The 19,744-nt window shown below is 34.0% G+C and overlaps 1 protein-coding gene across 1 annotated transcript in view; it reads right to left on the bottom strand.

The window, feature by feature from the left end:
• Positions 1 to 19,744, bottom strand: part of VWC2L (von Willebrand factor C domain containing 2 like) — a 155,844-nt gene that overhangs the window by 135,284 nt on the left and 816 nt on the right. The gene's annotated exons all lie outside the window — the stretch shown is intronic.

Raw genomic sequence — 19,744 nt, 5'->3', positions numbered from 1 at the left:
CTCCTCTACTGAAAAATCTCAGGAAATTAAGGAAAAGACTTGATACCATAGCACATTATTTGTTGGCGAAATGTGAGAAATCCTGTGAGAAAGGAAAATTCTTGCTGCTCTAACTCCTTATTTCACAAGCCCCATTGTGCTATCTTAAATTCCCAAGTAAAATGGTCAGAAGTTGTCTCCCTTTCCTTCGTTAATTGCAAAGAATTTTTACATAGGCTTCTGACGTGCATTTATGGTTAATATGAGAGAAAAAGGGAACCACTAATATGGCTTCCACACCCTGCCCTTCCATAGCTGTGACCCTTCATTCTTGCTGCAGCACGGGCTGATCTGTGCAACTCTAGTGGACTGATTCAGCCATTAAAAATCCCAAAGATCCCCTAAATTTTCCAATGCAAAATGTTTACTCAAATTAACTGTGGCCTGTGAGAAAGATTTATTGGACTATTAGATTCCTAACAGATTATTAAAGACACCATTCTGACTCAAACAATGTTTTTGGAAATGATTAACTACTGGATATCATGCCAAGCCATTTACCTATGTCAACTTACTTATTTCTCATAATAAGCCTATGAAGGAAGATTTGCTATTATCTTTATCTCATAGATGAGGATATAGGCTGAGAGGGTCAATAACTTCCTTAGGCCTAGGCAGCAAGGGACAGAGGCAGGATTTGAACCCAGGTGGTGTACTTGCTATAATGTCCTGCCAGTGATAGCAAGAATCACTATTCTGGGTACTCCCATTTGCGTAGTTCATTTTACAGTGGTTTGTACCCTTCTCTATGCAGGCCAGATCCAGAGGAATAGCCATTAGGAACTGAATAATTGATTTATGGAAGATACATACTTCTGCTAAAACAGGGAATTTCACTAGGGTATTTATTGCATAAAGAGGTTATTATGGAGCCATAGAGCTTTTTAACCTTCTGCAAATGTAAATTAGTAAGAAAAGAATAGTAGGTTGAAGTTAAGTTGCCCTGAGGCTCACATCCTTGGGGGCGTTGGCATCTTTAGCCTCGTAACCACACTGGGGGGTATCTGAGAGAAGTACTAACAGATGATGGTGCAGTAAAGACCCAGGGGCATCTATGTGAAGCCAGTGGAGACTGGATGTATATGCCCTAGAGTTCTGAGAAATATTCTGAGGAAGAGCTATGACTATAAGGCTTGGTGATAAAAGTACACCTGATATTTTAAGGGATTTTGAATAATGAGAAACATACATTGGAAAAATGAAAGTATCACCCTAGCCACTGAGGGACATTTTCTTTGAATCTTCCCCTGACTCTGACTTTATTCAAATACCACACCCTTCCTGGGTCTAGAATCTCTTGTCAGACACATGCAATTTCCTCTTTTGTTTTCATTAATTTTTTCCCGCAAATAATCTCTTTCAGTCCATTTCTTCTCACATCTCCATGTGTGCCCCACCCCACTCTGATGCTCAATCAAATTTAACTCCTTGACCTTATCTAAAGCCCCTTCTTTCTTCTCCAGCCTTATCAGGACTTCGCTTTCACAAATTCATCAGTTCAGATACCAGTAATTTCTTGCCCAACTTGACTTCTTCCACTGCCCCTGCTTTCTCCTGCACTTCTGAAAAGACATTGCATAAGCAGCAAGAAGTCCCTGGGAATGAACAATGTGCATTGTTCCTACTTTAAAAATCCTTCCCACCTTGCAGCCTAAAACTGAAAGGTTTGGTGCTTTCCATAATCTTTACATCTTTAAGGGCTGAGCTGGTTGCGAATTTCCTTTTATCAGGCTCTTCAATGTGAAAACTATAGATTAAATCTGAAAATGTCCCTGTAAAACCAAAGATTAAACAATAAAGCTATGCTTAGAGGAACAGAGGAACACGGGAACAGAGTAAGTACTTGGAATAAAATTATTCTTACTCACTTTTTTTTAGAAGAACATGTGAAATTACAACTAGTGACTTTTGTTAGCTAGAGATTTGGTAAGTAACATGATTAAATGACACCATCCTAAAATTTTATACAAGAAAAATCTTTTTTCTAAGAAATCTCACAGAACATGTCATTTCTGTGAAAGCTTTGGAAAATAAAGTAACATTCACTATATATACCTTTACATAAATTTTAATTAAAATTAAGATTAGAAGCCAAATGTATTAATGCATGTATTAGATAATCTGATAATTTTATGTCTGTTATGAATCTGTACACCTCCTGCTTAGGGTTTTTGAATATCTAATGTGGACTCTGTTTAAGTAGAAACATGCATTTTATCTGTACTTCCTGTTATCACTGAATATATTTGCATGGCAAATCCAAATGCTGTCCCAGTTGCCCCCAAATTTCAACGGGGTTTCCTACTAGATACATATATTTATTTATTTTCTGATTAATAGAATAAAAGGGGATTTAAAAAATTGATTTAGGTAATTGGAATCCAAATTTTTCTCCTTGGTATTAGAGAATGGAAATATGACAATACACATCAGTTTTTTCAATGGTTAACTTTTGAAGACCTTGAAGCTAAAATCCCAATGCCATTGTCTGTGGTTTTTGAGAATTCTTAGAAAATTGAAAGGGATGTGCCAGAACCATGAGAATAGTAGAATGCTCCATGATTTTTTGAAATAGAGAAAGTAGCCTGAAACTAGTAACTTAGCTTACTAGAATAATTGAGTAACTCCAGAAAAATTGTCAAATATGCTCCCTGTGAAAATTTGGAAGTGAGGTAAGTCATCACTAAGAGTCAACGTAGGATTATGAGAACATGTCAATACAGACTGGTTGCATAGAATTTTCAAAATGTTTGTAGAAAATGCACATTTATTTTGTATTCTGAGTACACTGGCTTACTTTCCATATCTGAGGAAAGTCTGGATGTTTGGTTTATATCACCGTACCTTGTGGCATCATTATTTATGTGGAGGCTGTTACTGGAATTGTTTGTAGAGCTCCCATGAGGAAATAGTCACAGCCTACCAGATTTGTTACCCAAATTCAATCCTCAAAGTGACAAGGGCATAGCAGTGTTCAGTTTACTATTTTAATTTGATGAAGTTTACAATAGTTTTCTTACAAGTTGGAAAACTCTGCATTTGGAAAATTAGAAAAACAATATTTCCTTTAGTTGGCTTTGTTTGGATGGCTGTGATATCATGGTTAGAAGACACTTCTCTATAGCCTTAGTACTTAGAACTTCTGGTCTCTGATGCTTTATCACTGGCTGTGAATCTTTGGAAAATTAGATAAACTTTCTGTGCCTTAGTTTCTTAATCTATAAAATGGGAATAACAGTATTACCAATTTCACAGAGTTACTGCGAAGCACATTAAATGTGTAAGACAAATTATAATATTATTATTTTATTCACTTGCAAACTTATTGATGGTTTTTTGAAAAAAGTGTAAAATTGAATGATAGCATAAGACTAGATTTAAAAGAATATTTAGGTTATTTTTCTTGTTCAAAGTGGAATCTGATTACAGAGGTGGTTGCAGTGAAGTTTTATAGAACTTGGTTTGTTGCAGGTCAGAGGGAGAATGTGTGAACCAATAGAATTAATCATGTCAGAAACATATTGAAGAAAAATTGTTGTTAGAAGTCTCTAGATAAAGACTAATTGTGAACCATTAAAATGACCATCATAAATCACTTAGGGAAAGGAAAAGAAAAAATGAAAAGCAACAAACCTGTTTTCCTTCCCTGATGTCTTAGCATTTAGACGTCAACTCAAATGCCCTTTTTCCAAGGAGCTCTTCCCTGATATCTTTCCATCATCCTTCTCCATCACACTGCCTATTCAGAACTCTCATCAGTGCATGAGGTTATCTTACTGGTTTGAGTATACGTTTATTTATTTTTATCTGCTTTCCCTATCATTATAAGCTTCTTATAGTATATTGTTCATTGCTATACTCAGCAGCAAGAAGATATCTTAGCACATGATAGATACTTAACAAATATTTGTTAACATATACAAGTCATTTATGCATAACCTATGTTTTCTTATTTGTAAAGCCATACTTCTTGGGCAGCTTCATCTATGTTAATCATTCATGGATAGGATTCTGATTCGATAACATACTTGCATTTTATTTAAATATTATAAAGGGCACTTTGTGGGGAAAGGTTCCTGACTATGAGTCATCAAATGAGTATCTGGGTTACAATATTATGACAATGAACATAAACTTACTTTTTAAAGGCAATTCGAAATTCACATTACCCACCATGTGGATCACAAGTTACATCAACCTTCAAGCACTCCATTGACTAGACTCTCGCAGTAGATAATTATAGACTTATTGCACTAGCAAATACCATGATAACTAAATTTAGGGTAAGAATACATACAGAGGAATTCCTCAGGAGTCTGCGAAAAAGCTAGTCTCATTTTATAATGTGTGTTAAGTTTAATGGTTGCCTTTTAGACAAAATGATTTTAGTATAATATAAACTATTTTTAAGGAAAAAAATACAACAATCCTGATTTTAAACAAATCCATTTTCCTAAGGGATGGCTTAGATTACAGAGTCCAACAAAACACAAACAAAGGAACAAAGCTTGATTCCTAGAAAGCCTCCCATGAATTGTTGAAGGCTGAAGTGGTGAATGAATACAGTATTCTACTGCCAAGTTTTAGCACACTGCTATATCAATGGCTTTCCTTCTGACCAAGTGATATTAGGCTTTTCATACCATATGGTACTCCATTTATTTGATAATATTGGCAAAAAATTATCAGAGAGAATATAGCTCAGATTGCTCTTCTAAAAACTTCCCATTAAACAACAATTTAAAATTTGATCTCCACCAAGGAAAAGATACTGCTTTAAGAAGCACTCTTCTTTTAGAGATAATTTATGGCATAAATTTTATCACTTTATGGAACAAATCTCATTACTTTCAAACTGTATGAGAAATTTGGAATACTATTTCAAAGTTGCTGATGCCTGTCAGGAATCTCACTGTTCACTTCATTAAAATATACATTAAATTACAGAGTACAAGAGTATTTAGCATCCATTGCCACTACTGTAGCCAGTAATTTGCATGCGGCAGATGTCACCTAATAATCAATACAGCCAATGGATTTTAAACAAAATTCACAATCCTCTGAAAGAAAACCCATTGCACCAGTGATTAAAATGCTCCTCAGTGTCCTGCATCAAATGGGACTGTAGTGATTTCTTCAGTGATCTGCCCTATTGATTGGAGCACATTTGAAACACTGAGGTTGTAAGTCTTACCAAATTATGAATATAGAGCTGGAATTTCTTTAAGAATTTAATACTACTGAAGTAAAGAGAAAACTGGATGCATAGAGTTTTCTAAATAACCTCAGTTTGTCAGCAAATGTGTATGATGTTATCATTTGAGTAACAAGTTAAATAATAACTGTTCTGGCTTTGTCTAAGAAGTTGGTACTTTGATAATACATTATGGAATATTATTATTCAGTTATCTATCAAAAATCACTTTATGTTTTTTGAAAACAAACATTTTAGCCAGGTGATTGTAAGGAGTACACACAGCTTTGCCCATGTAGATATAATATACTATGTAGACAATAAACTAAAAATCAGAAATAAGATATATGAATTTAAAAATTTATTGAGTATATCTATTAAATGCATAGCATATATAAGATAAGGTATATAAAGTATACCAAGATGAGCTATATATGTAGCCTGTCCTTAATAAATGACAGTCTAGAAAAAGAAATATCTATAGAAATAAGTTTTGATTTTGTAAAACAAATTATTTTTCATAAAAATAACTGATGGACCTATTATAAGGTCCTATGGACCTATTATAAGGAGGATAGAATTATTGGAGTTAATCTTTCTATTTTTATTTTTATTTATTCTGACCCTAATGTAAAACACAATAATATTGCAAAGAAGTTGATGAAATATCCAATCTAAAGTTATTATTTATCAAGTATAAAAAATGTTCACTCGGTCTTAAAATTTACCATTATAGGGACACCTGGGTGGTTCAGCCAGTTAAGTGTCTGACTTCAGCTTGGGTCATGATCTTGTGGTTCATGAGTTCAAGCCCCATGTGGGGCTCTGAGCTGATAGCTAAAAACCTGAAGCCTCCTTTGGATTCTCTGTCTCCCTCTCTCTCTGCCCCTCCCCCCTAGCAGTCTGTCTCTCTCTCAAAAGTAAATAAAGCATCAAAAAATTAAAAAAAAAAGAAACTTACCGTTATATTTGCAACACAACAGTGGCATTATATTAATGATTTTTTTCTCTGAAAAAATTTTTTTCCTAGAAATTTATTTAAATGTATTTTGGCTTATTTTTAAGAGCAGGCAAGTCTATAGTTACATACTACCTATTCTAATAAGCTGATGGTATATAGAACCAATATTTTTCTTCTGAATATTTTCAAGGAATTTCATGACAATAAAACCCAGCTTTTTCTGAAATATGAAGAATAGCACACAGGAAAATAAACTGTAGAGAAAGAGAATGTAAACAAAAATATCTTTCTTGAGTTACAATCACAGATGTATTTTTTAAATAGGCAAAGTATACTTATTAAGGAAATAACAGTGTATATTTAAGAAAAAAAGAAAGAATGTGTTAGCTGCCTCTACTAGAGTCTTCAAAGGAGAACCCAAAGATATAGACGAAGGCTAGAAGATTCACAGTGAAGTAAAGATTTTGATAAAGTGTCACCCCTATCCTTGTGAAATAGCCTAGAAAAGCAACAGCCTTTAGTCCTTCACTGATAAGCTGGATTGACTTTTGGCTTTGATACATTAAAGACCCTTGACGATGAACAGAATATGTTGACCACAGCCCGTATGTCTCCATGGTAAGGATTCTCCACTTATCACCTATTTATGCGATAGGAAAAAAAATGAACAACTGTATAGCTTCAAAACTTTCCTGTCGACACTAAAAAGAACAGATTGTTGATATCAGTTAAAATCCAGTCATCTACACTAGCATTAAAACAGGGCCATGTGTGCGTGGGGGAGAATACATTACCGTTAGAATTCTACAACCTGAAAGAATCATGTTAAGAGACACATAAGACCAGGCCTGTTCTATGAGAAACATTGAAAGGAGGTGTTTTGCATGGTTGTCACTGAACTCAGGGCTTTTCAGGGTGTAGGATGTGAAAATATTAGGATATTAGGCCTAGAACAACCAATTCCATTTGTATTGGGAGTACCAATCAGACTTAGTTCAGAAGTCTCTCTTTGCCACTGTCTCAGAATTTCTCTGGGCAAAAATGTACTAAAAGTTGAAGTCTTTTGTTGCCTTTCCATTTGTTGGCAACATTATACTTTTACATATTATGAAAAGGCAGTAATTGAAAATTAATACAGTGAAGTACTTTATAACTGCTAATAATAAAATATATTAGTTTCCAATTTTAAGTCCAAACAGCAATTTCCTTCTCAATGTTCTACTTCATTATTTGATGCTTAATTCATAGCCTACCTCATTCCACAAAATTATGTTGAGATGGCTTATGGGCAATAATATGAGAGTATATTTTAATTTAAAAAGTCTTGACTAATTTCTTGATAAACCTTTGACTTTAGTGTGTATTGGTTTTATGCAGGGTGCAGCCAAAACCGTCAGTTTTGAAACTGTGTATAACAATAGCTAGTACTAATGCCTAGTGCAGTTCGGCCATATGACCCTGTGGAATGAGCATACTTGGAACTCACCTCCTGCCATCAAAGAGTGTTGATTTATCTTAAATTACTTGAAACTGGGTTTTCTCATTTGTCAGGTGGAGTTAATAATAACATAATATTAACAGGGCTCAAATTGCATCACTGGATTCTTAGGAGAATGAAAGGAAATGATATAATATGCAAATTATGTAGCCTTGCTTAAAAGACCCTCATTGTTATGGCTTTCAGTGTGACCAATGTATGTATGTATGTATGTATGTATTTATTTATTATTTATATTTCTCTCCATCCATTTTCAATGGCCATGTATTTATCAAGGAAATATATTGATCATAAATTGTTTTTATTAAATTATGGCATGATTATTTCAATTATAAGGTTTTTGAAATATTGAATTTGTAAGGAATATATGTTTTAGAGTTTTAAAAGCAATTTGGGTTGCATCTCTAAAATGTAGCAATGTATGCACTCATACTGTGGTTAGATGAGGATGACATTGGGAAACATTTTTAAATAGTTAATTAGGTTCTTGTTTACTGAGATGAAACTCCAATATTTAATCAGATTCTTGGTCCAAACAGATTTTTAACAGGGTAACTTTAGCTCACCTTGTTTTGAATCTGGATTTAGGTATGTTCTAGCTTCAGTGTGAATGTCCTAGGGTCTCATTAACTAACTAAAAGAAAATTCTCTGTGATTGTCCTTTTTCTCCCTAATGAAGCTTTCTAAATCTCAGCGGTCAAAGGTTTGCTATTTTAGTAGGATTTTATTTTTAATGTTGGGGAAAAATTAAAGTTAGGCTGAATACATTTAGTTTTTTTCCCTGTCACATTTAGGAAGGGGAAATAAAACTAATATATGGTGAAAATAAGTGGAGTTCCAGAGAGCTGTGGCTGTTCTCTCACTATAAAGAAAAATGACTTAATTTGGTAACCACTGGAAGTTTTTGTAGTAACTATGGTATTTCCAAGACGGCAAAATCATTATCAAAGTCCATGGTTTGTTGTTTTTAAATTTGTATTTCACAGATGTAAAAATTTAGAAAAACCCTCTAAATTTGCAAAAATATTCTTGGGTGGTTCTCACAGCATTCAGAATGCAGGTGTTATTATTTATTAATGGACTGGAAGGTGCCTTAGACTCACACTTCTTCATGGCAATGGGAGTTTTTAAAATGAAAGAAATTGAGCCCTCTAAAACATGAAGCAGGGTAAGAATTTTCCTCATCCTAGCATGTATACATTTTCTTCATAGTGAAATATGAAATATCTCAGCATTATAGTTGAACACCTGTCGGAGAATATAGGGCGTGTAGACACTCACATGAAAATGAAGCCATCTCTACTATGTCTTGAAAAGCATCCTTAGTGAACTTGTGGCAGCTGGTCAGGTATAATGAGAAGAGCACTAGAATTAGAAATCCTTCTTTCTCATAAAATAAGAATAAAAATATCTTGGAATGAAATAACTCTTGAGGGATCACACTTGCAAAATATTTTATAAAATTGTCAACTATTATTTGTTTTGCCTTGGACACAGATCTGGTTGTGTCCCTTTGTGGCTCCCTGCTCAACCCAGGCTTTGGCCAAAGCTCTATGGCCTGACGTTCACATCATGAGCTGGACCTGTGTTCCTTTCTCACTCTTTTATGTTTTGCTCCTCTACAGTTTATGCTCTGGCCACTTGGGTTGAGTCATTTGTCCTGAATGTGCTTTGTACTTACTTTTGCCGGTGTCCCAATTTTTGTCTAAAATACTTTCAGTGTGCTGAAATCCCCACTCTTAAGCCTTCCAGACTAAATTCCTCCTTTCTTCGTATGAATTTCTAGTACAGTCGTCACAGGCCACCTGCTATTAGTTGTAACTGTATTATTCCCTTTGATAGACTAGGAGAATTTTGAGGGTCAGATTTATGTCTTACACATTTTGGTACAACTCTACAAAACCTACCACTTCTTCACATGGAGATGATATTTAGAATACTTAATGAAATCAAGCAATGGGTTATGTGAGTTGAATTGATAAGATATAATAATGAACTGAATACCTAAGAAGATAATATACATATTTTCTTTTATTAATATCACAGGAAGTATATTTATTATATTACATTAAATTAAAAATACCTACTTGTCACACTATCAAAGGAGAACACGAGGGAGATCAAAATAATGGAAGTTTGTATCATCTTTGCTTATCTGTTTCATCTGAGAATTCTCAGTAAGTGGAAAGTTATTAAATTATTATTCATCAATGCAAACAACAAAGCTGTACTGCTTGAAGGCAAATGTGCAGAGATATATGACTTAATATTGTTGCCAAGTATGTATAACAACAATTATAATAGGCAGATCTAAATGCTTTTTTAAAGTTACATATGTGAAAAGAGATACCTGAGACCACCTATAAGTGAAGTTGGACCTATATCTATCAGTATCCAAAATGTTTAACCTTCAAAGAATAAAGATTGGAAAGATTTGATGACAACACAATTTGAGGGAAGTAAAAGGGAAGAATAATTTTATCATAGATCAGGGGTTGGCATTTCTGTAGGAGACCAGATAGTAAATATTTTTGACCTATGTGAGTCATATGGTCTCTGGGGCAACTACTCAACTCTTCACTACAGCTTAAAAGCCACCACAGACAATACATAATCATAGCTGAATAATCATAGCTGATTTACGATAAAAGTCTACAAAAGCAGGTGGTAAGTTGGATGTGGCTTATGGATTATATGGTGTCAATCACTTAGATTTTTGGTTATATATAGCTGGCATTATTATGATGAAGAAGGAGAGGTAATTTTGTCAATTAAATTGTTTTATGCAGCACAAATTAATTGCTATAAACAATCATGTTAATGTCGATATTGGAAACTTAAAAAAAAGCCAGAAAATAAAGGAAGAGCTGAGACATATAGACTTTTATCATTAACTGCCCATAAGAGTCAAATAAAGAAATTAGGGTATCGTGAATCATTAGTAAAGTATTTCTTAAACTGTGTTTCTTTGAACTCTTATGAACTTTAAGATGTTAATAGATGTTCTGAGAAAAAAAGTATTCTTCTGTCACATAAATTTATAAAATCCTATATTAAATATAGTTTATTGGTAATAGTAATAAAAATGTCAAGTAGCCTTTATGAATCCCTTATTGTATGCCAAGTAGTTTCTACTATTACAGAGGTAGAGTAATATACCTAAGTCACTTAGCTGCTAAGGGGTGGAACCTGCTCTAAAATCCAGTTTTCACCTCCCTGTCAAGCTCATCGCTGTTGAATAATACATACTGGATCTCAAACCTTTTAAAATGCTCAAGCAGTGTCAATACACTAATATACACATCACATTTCTAAGAACTGTTAAAGGATAAATCATTTCTCAGATTTACTTGCCCATGAAAAAAAAAATCAGAAATCCTTACTGAGAATCTCACACATTGCTTGTGTTTCCTAGAAAAGAGTCTGGAAAAGGCTACATACATCATTACAGTGATTCCCAAATCTACCTGATCATTAGAATTACCTGGGAAGCTTTAGAAAAACATAAATGTAAATAATTTCAACCCAAATCAGAGAGGGAAAGGTCAAGGAATCTGAATTTTTGCAACATTCCTTCCTGAGATGATACTGAGCATACATCAGTCTACGAATATTTCTTTGTTCTAATGCCATGGAACTAGAGAGTTTTGCATACCTCATCCATTTTTCACATTCCATTCCTGTCTCATAGTGTCTCATAGTGAAAGGCAGGTGCTTGCAGAGTGAGAAAATCGAGAACATGAGTCCTCAGTTCCTAAAATCACTAAATACATGGCAAGAACAGCTAGTTTAGTTCCTTTGTTACTTCCTAGTATAAAGTAGTATCCATGAAAATAAACAGGCACTGTTAATCTGATGGGATTTTATTTTAATTTGGCCTATATTATTTGGTTTAATTATAGAATTTTTCATTTTTAACGGGGGTCCCCTTTTATCAGAGCCTTTGCAAACTTAGATTTCTTTTACAAATTGTATTCTATCTATGTCAAAGACTGATTTTAGATATGCCAATATTTTATTGTTCTTGTCTACTTGTAACTCTGTGTTGTCATGGTGATAGGTCCTGATATCACATTTCTATAGACAATTAGCTGAAATAAATCTTTGCATCCAACACATTTATTGGAAAGGAAGATGCAAATGAGTGATGTTTTCTTGTTAAACCTGAACATAGTAAAATGTAGAAAAAAGACCACAGGAAAGCAACATATTAATATTGCCTTTGCAAATAATGAGCTATGTCATTATGGTCTTTTCAATAAGTTTCAGTTGTTCTTTGTTTTATCATCTGTAAAATAAGGAAGGTAAGCAAAATAATTTCAAAGTTCTTTTTTAGATCAAAAATTCTATAATCAACTCTTAAAAGTAGGAAGGATCTTCACTACAAAAAAAACCCAAAACATAATGCTTGCCTTTATAAATAGGAGAATGTACACAAACTCATATACTAGAAAGCTAGTCTCATACCAAGAAGTAACAATGGTAGTCAAAGGTCAATATTAAAAGGATTGAAAAGTACCAAACAAGTAATGTTTAATTAAAAAAAAACACAAAAAAATCTATAAGCAGGTAGAATTGTTAATTAAAAATTGATATGTAATACTATAATTTTCAAGTTCCCAATACAATTAATTTTTCATAAGATGTATATGATGACATTATTGCATCTACCCTATAGTTAGTTATAACAATTAAACTTATTTGGGTTTTGTTTATGGTCACATACATAATGGGGGGAAAATTAAAAGTTGTGTTCATTGGACTTTTTTCCACTTTAGACAGCTTTATACAGGCATAAAATAATATCTGAAAACTTTTTTAGGGGATGAATGATTTTTCTTGTTACTTTAGTACTTTATTCACTCTTTTCATAGTGTCATTAAATCCTTTCAAAGAAAGCTTTATTGTGATATATTCTATACAGCAGGCTAGAGTCAAGGAATTTGACAATGGAGGTGTGTTGGAGTGAAATTACTGATGCTAATCAGCAGTGATGATAAAAGTCCAAAGTACAGACTCTAAAATAAGCCAGTCCCCAATTAATAATGGCCATTTTTGAAAAAGATGCTCTGGATAAGCCAACCTACTGATCACTTCAAACTGTCTCTTAGTTATTTGTTTCAAGCTCTTCCTGGAAAGCTTGGCAAAATACAACTAAAAAAATAAACCAGTAAGTTTTTCTTGTGCTGTCCTTCATAAAACACACTGCCTGATGTATAAATCAAGCTGTAGGAAAACAAAACTAAGCAAAAATATGGTCAGGGAGAATAAGGAGGAGTAGAAAAAAGGATTTACCTAATCTTAAAGTAAGATTTTCTTAAAGAAAGAACATTCCTGGTCCCTCAAATTTCTTTTCACACACACACGTAAACACACACACACACACACACACACACACACACACACACATACACACCACAAATCAATGCATGTATGGAACAATTTCTATTGCAAAGGTATGTATTAGAGTATCTACATAATTTGCATAAAATATGAGACCTGAGCTATGAAATAAGATGTAAAATAACAGAAAAAAATTATCCTTGCTGATGTCATACCATTGACAGATTACATATTTCACAGTGAGTAAAACCACCATTAAAAATGGACAAATTTTGAACATTTCCAAAATCATGTACAATTGGAGTGAAAGTCTGAAAGGGAGACTACCAGGTCTCTCTTTTCAGTTTCATTTTCTCACACTATTAGAGAGTAAGGAACGGGCAGTGATGTCTGTAAACAGCTGATGGCTGACCTTAAGTCTGGGGTAATCACTAACAGTGACAAGCTCTGCAAATCTCGGATGTGACTGCAAATCAAACACCGATCACCCCCTGTACACAGGGCACAGAAGCCCAGTCACAAATCTCTGTAGTCATACTTATCACACAGTTATCACCATTAACAGCAGCATCTTGTAATATGAAGGACAGCAATAAATACCAGTGGGTGAGCATGAAAAACTATTCTTACGTACAGCTATCCAAAGGGCTAGCTGACCATTAATTCCCTTGAAATTTAAAGCAAGAGACTTTTGCTGACTGGAAACAGATTATTTTACCCCATCCACGGGTTAACTTGGAAGCCATATAATCTTACAATTGTACTCCCTCATGTTAAATGTGTTCAAAGAAAAGGATCATTCCCAATTATCACAAGCTTTTGAAAAAATAAAATGATTTTAAAAATCTGATCTACTCCCATTTAGGGAAGTTCTATAGAACTAAAAATGCCAAGTGAGCACAGTGTAAAAAAAATGAGAAAGGGTGAGAGGAATTTTATAAATTTAAATTTTAACAAAATTAACTTCTAATCTTTGAAATTGGTCAGAGATTTGAACAAATTAAGTAGAGCTTCCACATTTGCTTACAAAGATGGGAATTCCCCATGGAGAATACCCACTTTGAGTCTGTTCTGCATGCTGGGGCTGACACTCAGACGAGCAATAGGCATTACTGATTAGCATTACTTAATTTTTGATATTTTGTAGCAACTTGAAAGGCTAAGCCATTCCTGAATTTACTTAACTGCAATTTTAACATTAAAACCCGCCAACATGCTCTGCAAAACAAACTGTATTTTACAGAGTCAGCAGGTTTAGGAGTTAGTCTTCTCAACTTCTCAACAAAGATCCTCAATTATCTTTGTTGTATGAAATTACGATGTTTTCTAGGACCTTTTTTGGTGGAATCGTACAAATGCCCCTGGTAACTCCATTAACCATTTAATAGTTAATCTTTTGGAAAGAATCTTTTAAAATCCCACTCATATTTTCAAAATCTACCTATTTCTGTTATTAAAATAACTGCAACCCTCACATCTCTGGACAGATGTATTTTGTACCCCATTACTTAGTGCAGAAATCTTAGTTTCTGTGCCTTTCATAGAAATTGATACAATGGCAGGGGGTGGGTGGGATGCAGAGAATTGTGTTTCTGTAAAGTGTTAACTCAGTCACTCAATTGAGCTTTCTTCATAGCTTCCATTTTCTCCTGTTTTTTTTTTTTTCATATATTTGATCATTAGCTCCTAGTACGTGTTGCCTTCCATTCTTTACCCATATTAAAACAAACTGACATCAAATAAATCTCCCAGACCTAAATTCAAAAATCCTTTCTATCCAAACACTTTTACATATTTAGTATCACCATATTGGATGTTAATGATGGGGGGGGGGCACAGATTAATGAGAAACCTGGAAAACCTGTCTTCCTACGAACATACCCATTGAAGGCAAGTCAATTCTAAACCTTACCTGGCATTGACATTATAGGTGTGGTGATTTGACACAATACTCCAAGTGATCACTTTTCTGTCCACATTGCTGCTTTCTTCAAGATTTAAATATTAAATACAAAATCTTGGGCAAAAACTAGGCCGCTTATCCCAGCCTGAAAACATGCTTTCTTAAAGCGACAACATATATACAAAATATGCAGCATGAGAAAATAATCACACTAAGTCCTTTAAAAATAAAAATCAGCTGCTTGACCAACTACCTTCAGTTCATAGTGGGAGAAGCACCGAGGCCAGTGCCTACAGAGGAAGGCATGTGGTGGGCAAATCCAGATCCTGAGTTAGGGACACTGGGTGTTGCCTACAGAAAATCACTTTAAAATGAGGCTGGCTATGCAAAGGCTGAAGTAAGATCTCTTGCAGCTACATATACACTAAATCAGTGTAAGTTTTTAAAGTACTAAAAAATAAAAAAAAAATCCAAAAAAGGCTAATTCTTCCTGAATGGGAGTTATAAAAATACTGAGCAAAATAAATCATTTCTCCCTTTGGGAAACTCAGCATGACATAGTTAAGCACAGAGCCAAAGCTGATAGAGTCTGTGTTTCCAATCAACTTTCTTTTTTTTTTTTATGAAACGCTATTGTAATTTATTATTTATACTCCTTATGTCTTAAGAAGTAGGTTCCAGTATCACTTTGCCTGGATATACATAAAAGAAAGATGAGAGAACCTACTACACAGTGACCTTTATCTTAATACAATATTACCAGAATGCTGGAAATTTTAGAGTTTTCTAAAATAGTAGAGAGAAATCCATTTTCAAAGCTTGCATCAGTAAATGTTGAAAAAAATTCTTTATAAATAACATTATTCTTATCAGGTGACACATGTGGATCAATTTACATTTGAATATAGTAATCAGAAAAGATTAAGTAGGGACATACATTTTGCAACTGTATAGAGTGAGACAGAGCAACTAAAAAACTGGGTGGTCATTGTAACACTGGCATGGAGATGGAATCCAAGATGAGCCTTGGTTAGGAAGGGGTAGTGAGGAGGAGGAAAAAGCAGGATGGAAATAGAACATGAACAATGTGTGTCATCTTTAGGGACCCAAAGAGCACTCTTTATCTGAATTTTGAGTGCTTCTTTAATTAAAATGAAGAGATCAACATGCAAACAAAAAGAAACTAAGCATTTTTAAGGGAACTCGAACTTTTTTATTCTGTGGGTTTAATTAAGATCTGACCTATTATGTCAATTCACCAAAAACGCACCGAATGGTCCACATGGTTGCTGGCGTTGGGAACAGAAGAAAACCCTGTCCCCTAGCCTCAAAGAGTTCACTGTCTAGTGGGAGAGACAGGTAGTTTAATATTCAATTATTGCAGTGTGATTGAGGCAGTAGAAGTGGTGAAGAGCTTAGATTCTACAGCCAAGCTGCCTGGGTGTGAATCCTAGTTCTACTTTATAGCTGTGTGATGTTGGACAAGATAGATACCTTACACTTTGGTGCTTCAGTTTTCTTATCTGTAAAACAGTGCTAATTAAATTTTAACCATCGTAGTGTTATTATGAAATGAAATAAGTTGTAAGACACACAGAGGTATTGATAGTATCGGGCTATGATTTCTGTTCCTGTTTATAATGGTATGTGCAGCATGCTGTGGGAACATAGAGGAACGTTGTGAGACCCAGCCAGGGATGCAGCATGGAACAGTCAGAGAGGGTTTTCCAGTTGAGATGAGATTTAAATGGGGTTGTGAAATAGCCTAGTAGGACTTACACAGGGGTGCAAAGGTTAAAAGTATAAGACAGCACTGCAAGCACCCAAGGAAGAGAAATCACTGAGAGTTTGAGATACTTGAAGAAATCAATGAGTAGAATCGAGACTATATTAGGAATTTAGATTTTTATTTTAAAGACTTTCCTGAATGTTTTTATCCACATGCATGTTGCTCATTTCATTCTCTGTTTTCTGCAACAGCCCCACCTCCCTAGCCATTAATTTTTCTTTACCTCCATTCAGTTCTATACTTGGCTACAAGGTAATCTTACTGAAAAAACACTTTTAACTGGGTCATCTCTATGTACAACCACCTGCATTTACCCCTTGTTATTCTTTAGACTGAATCTAAATATTTTTGTCTGGTATTCAAGTTCCTCTTTCCTCTGTCCAAAAAACAAGTACAAATTTTCCTCTCTCTTATTGTAATAGCATTCTAGTAATTTCCAGCTTCCTGTTATTCCCATCTCCCACCTCTCTTTGCAGATTTCACACTAATCTCTGATCTTGCTCAAGCAGTTTCTTCTTTGGAATTTTAATCTATCTCGATCAATTTTAAATTACTTAAGAATAGGCTCAACTTTGACCATGCTGAAGAAAAAGAAAGTTTCTCTGACCAAACATCATATCATATTTATATGCTTCTGACAGCATAGTGCCTTGGCGTTGAGCTTCACAAACACATACTTTTAAACTGATTTTCCCCTCCATTCTCTTTCTATATTGTTCATACCTTCCTTGTGAGTGGAGATTTTGCCTTATAGGTATCTTACTTTCCAATGTAAGTATGTCTACAGTATCTTGTATATCTAATAGCCTAATAAATGTTTGTTGGATGAATATATTATATGTAAATATATCTCCTATTAAGCCTTCTTAATAACATGCCAAGATAATTATGTGAAAGTTCCATGTATCTTTTGAAATTAGTTACTTGTCTCTTGCAAGCTAAATTGGAAGAGAATCAAGATGATATGATGGCTGATATTTACTTAGATATATATAGGTCACATAGATAAGTAGAACATTTATAAAAAGTATTGGATTTCTTTCAATGCAGTGACTTTATGGTTGAACTTTCATTGTAAAATGTGGGTGAAGACATAGAAGAACTGTGAACTTAGAGTAAATCCCTGGACATTTGAGTTTAGAAGGAAGAGAACAAGTATTTAGTCAATATCTGTTGTGTACCAATCATCACAAGGCTGCTAATTTTGCATAAATTATCTCTTTCACTCATTCTAATATATCTTCCCAAGAAAAGACGTTATTATCATGGCCATTTTATGGCCAATGCAGCTCAAAAACTTAAGGAGTCCTTTCAAAGACTTACATGATGATAAATTTGGGATTTGAATCCAGATCTATCTGACTTCTGAGCCAAAGTTCTCTGAGAGGTTGTTAGAATGGCAGTATTGAGAAGTAAGTTAAATAACCTGACAGTTTTGGACAAGTAACAAACTTTCTTGGACTTAGTTTTTCATTCTTATGAACTTTCCCTAGATAACCACTAAAGCTCTTATAATTCTAAATCCTGGTGGAAAAGTGGGAACTGTTTTCTTTCATTCTTTTTTTTAATCACATTTAAAAATCTTAGGGCATAGAGAGTCAGGTAGAAAAGTTGTGCACATCAGGGTTGTGTATTGACTATAGCAGGGACATATAATTAGAGTGAAGTAATTGTCAACTTTTTCTTTATATACTCTTATTGTTTGACATGGCAAAATAGGTATTACATTTATAGTAAATTTAAAAGTCTAATAAATAGAGGGAAAACTGTAGCCTCTTTAGTGGTGAGTTGACTAAATTCAAATAATCAGTCAATATCTATCTTTACTTATTTATTAAATGTTGATGACAAAATTATATAAATCTCAGAGACTTTATTCATTGTACTTTTTTTTGCTTGGGTTAGGCTATTCTACAATGCCTCCTTGCACTCTACTCTCAATAAGTATGCATGTGAGAAAAGAGTGATACGATTCTAGAACCATGTGTAGAATCAAATCGTGTTGACTACTTGCATTTAGGTTAATTATTCTAAAAGCGTAATAGTTAATGTCAAGATGTATATTTTAGAGACCATAAAGCTGTTAATAAATGTACTATACTGTTAACTATTGTTTGTTATAAATAATGATTTTACTAGACTCTCAGTCTTTTACTTCTCAATATTGTACAACAAAGTATTGTCCGTGAAAGAGAAAAGTCTAGGATAACATTTATGTATAGGAAAGTTGAATGTAATCATTATTAAATTTCTTCTCATGCCATAAGGAATCTAGTTAAAGTATTGGCTATTCTTGGGTAGATTACAACTAACTTGAACCCATAACCTGGAATGGACCGAATGCTATGAAATGTCAATACACAGAATACTCTGATCATGATCAGTTTAAACCTTTTATCCACATATTGACTTCTTCTAGAATTTGACTGTTGTAGAAAAGGAAGTTGGGTTAGTGCTAAAAACTGAACATTCTTCTCTCAGTCACACTAAAAAGTAGCTATATCTTCTTTTGCTTATAAGGTTCTGAGCACCTTTCACAGAACTTGGTTAGATGAAATGAAAGTCTTTCATATCAAGCCATCAGAATGACAGACACTCCAAGGCACAAACTGCCATTACATTTAAGGAGAACATTTTGATATATTAATTTATACCTTCAGGGTTCAGATCTGGCTTATAGGACATCCTAATTAAAACTAGCCATTTGAGAAAAGAGACTCAAAGTGAGATAAAAATGAATTCCAAATTACTTAAAAATATGACACAAGCATAAAATAAAGACTGTGAAATACTATGGAGGCTTGAAAAATGGTCTTTTTTTTACTACCTTTGACAGGGACTAAAATTCAGTTCTCTTTGGGGTCCTGCAAGCAAAAACTCTAATGAGCAGAGAACACAATGCGGATGGTACTCTACAACAAGTAGTCCTAATGCATATTCGTAATATAAAGACCATAGCTCAGAAGTGCATCTCACTTGCACTTGCATTTCCACACACTAAATATAATTCTAGACTA

Source organism: Panthera tigris, chromosome C1 (assembly GCF_018350195.1).
Source record: "Panthera tigris isolate Pti1 chromosome C1, P.tigris_Pti1_mat1.1, whole genome shotgun sequence".
NCBI classification, from domain to species: Eukaryota; Metazoa; Chordata; class Mammalia; order Carnivora; family Felidae; genus Panthera; species Panthera tigris.
This window is presented reverse-complemented; position numbering and strand designations above follow the sequence as displayed.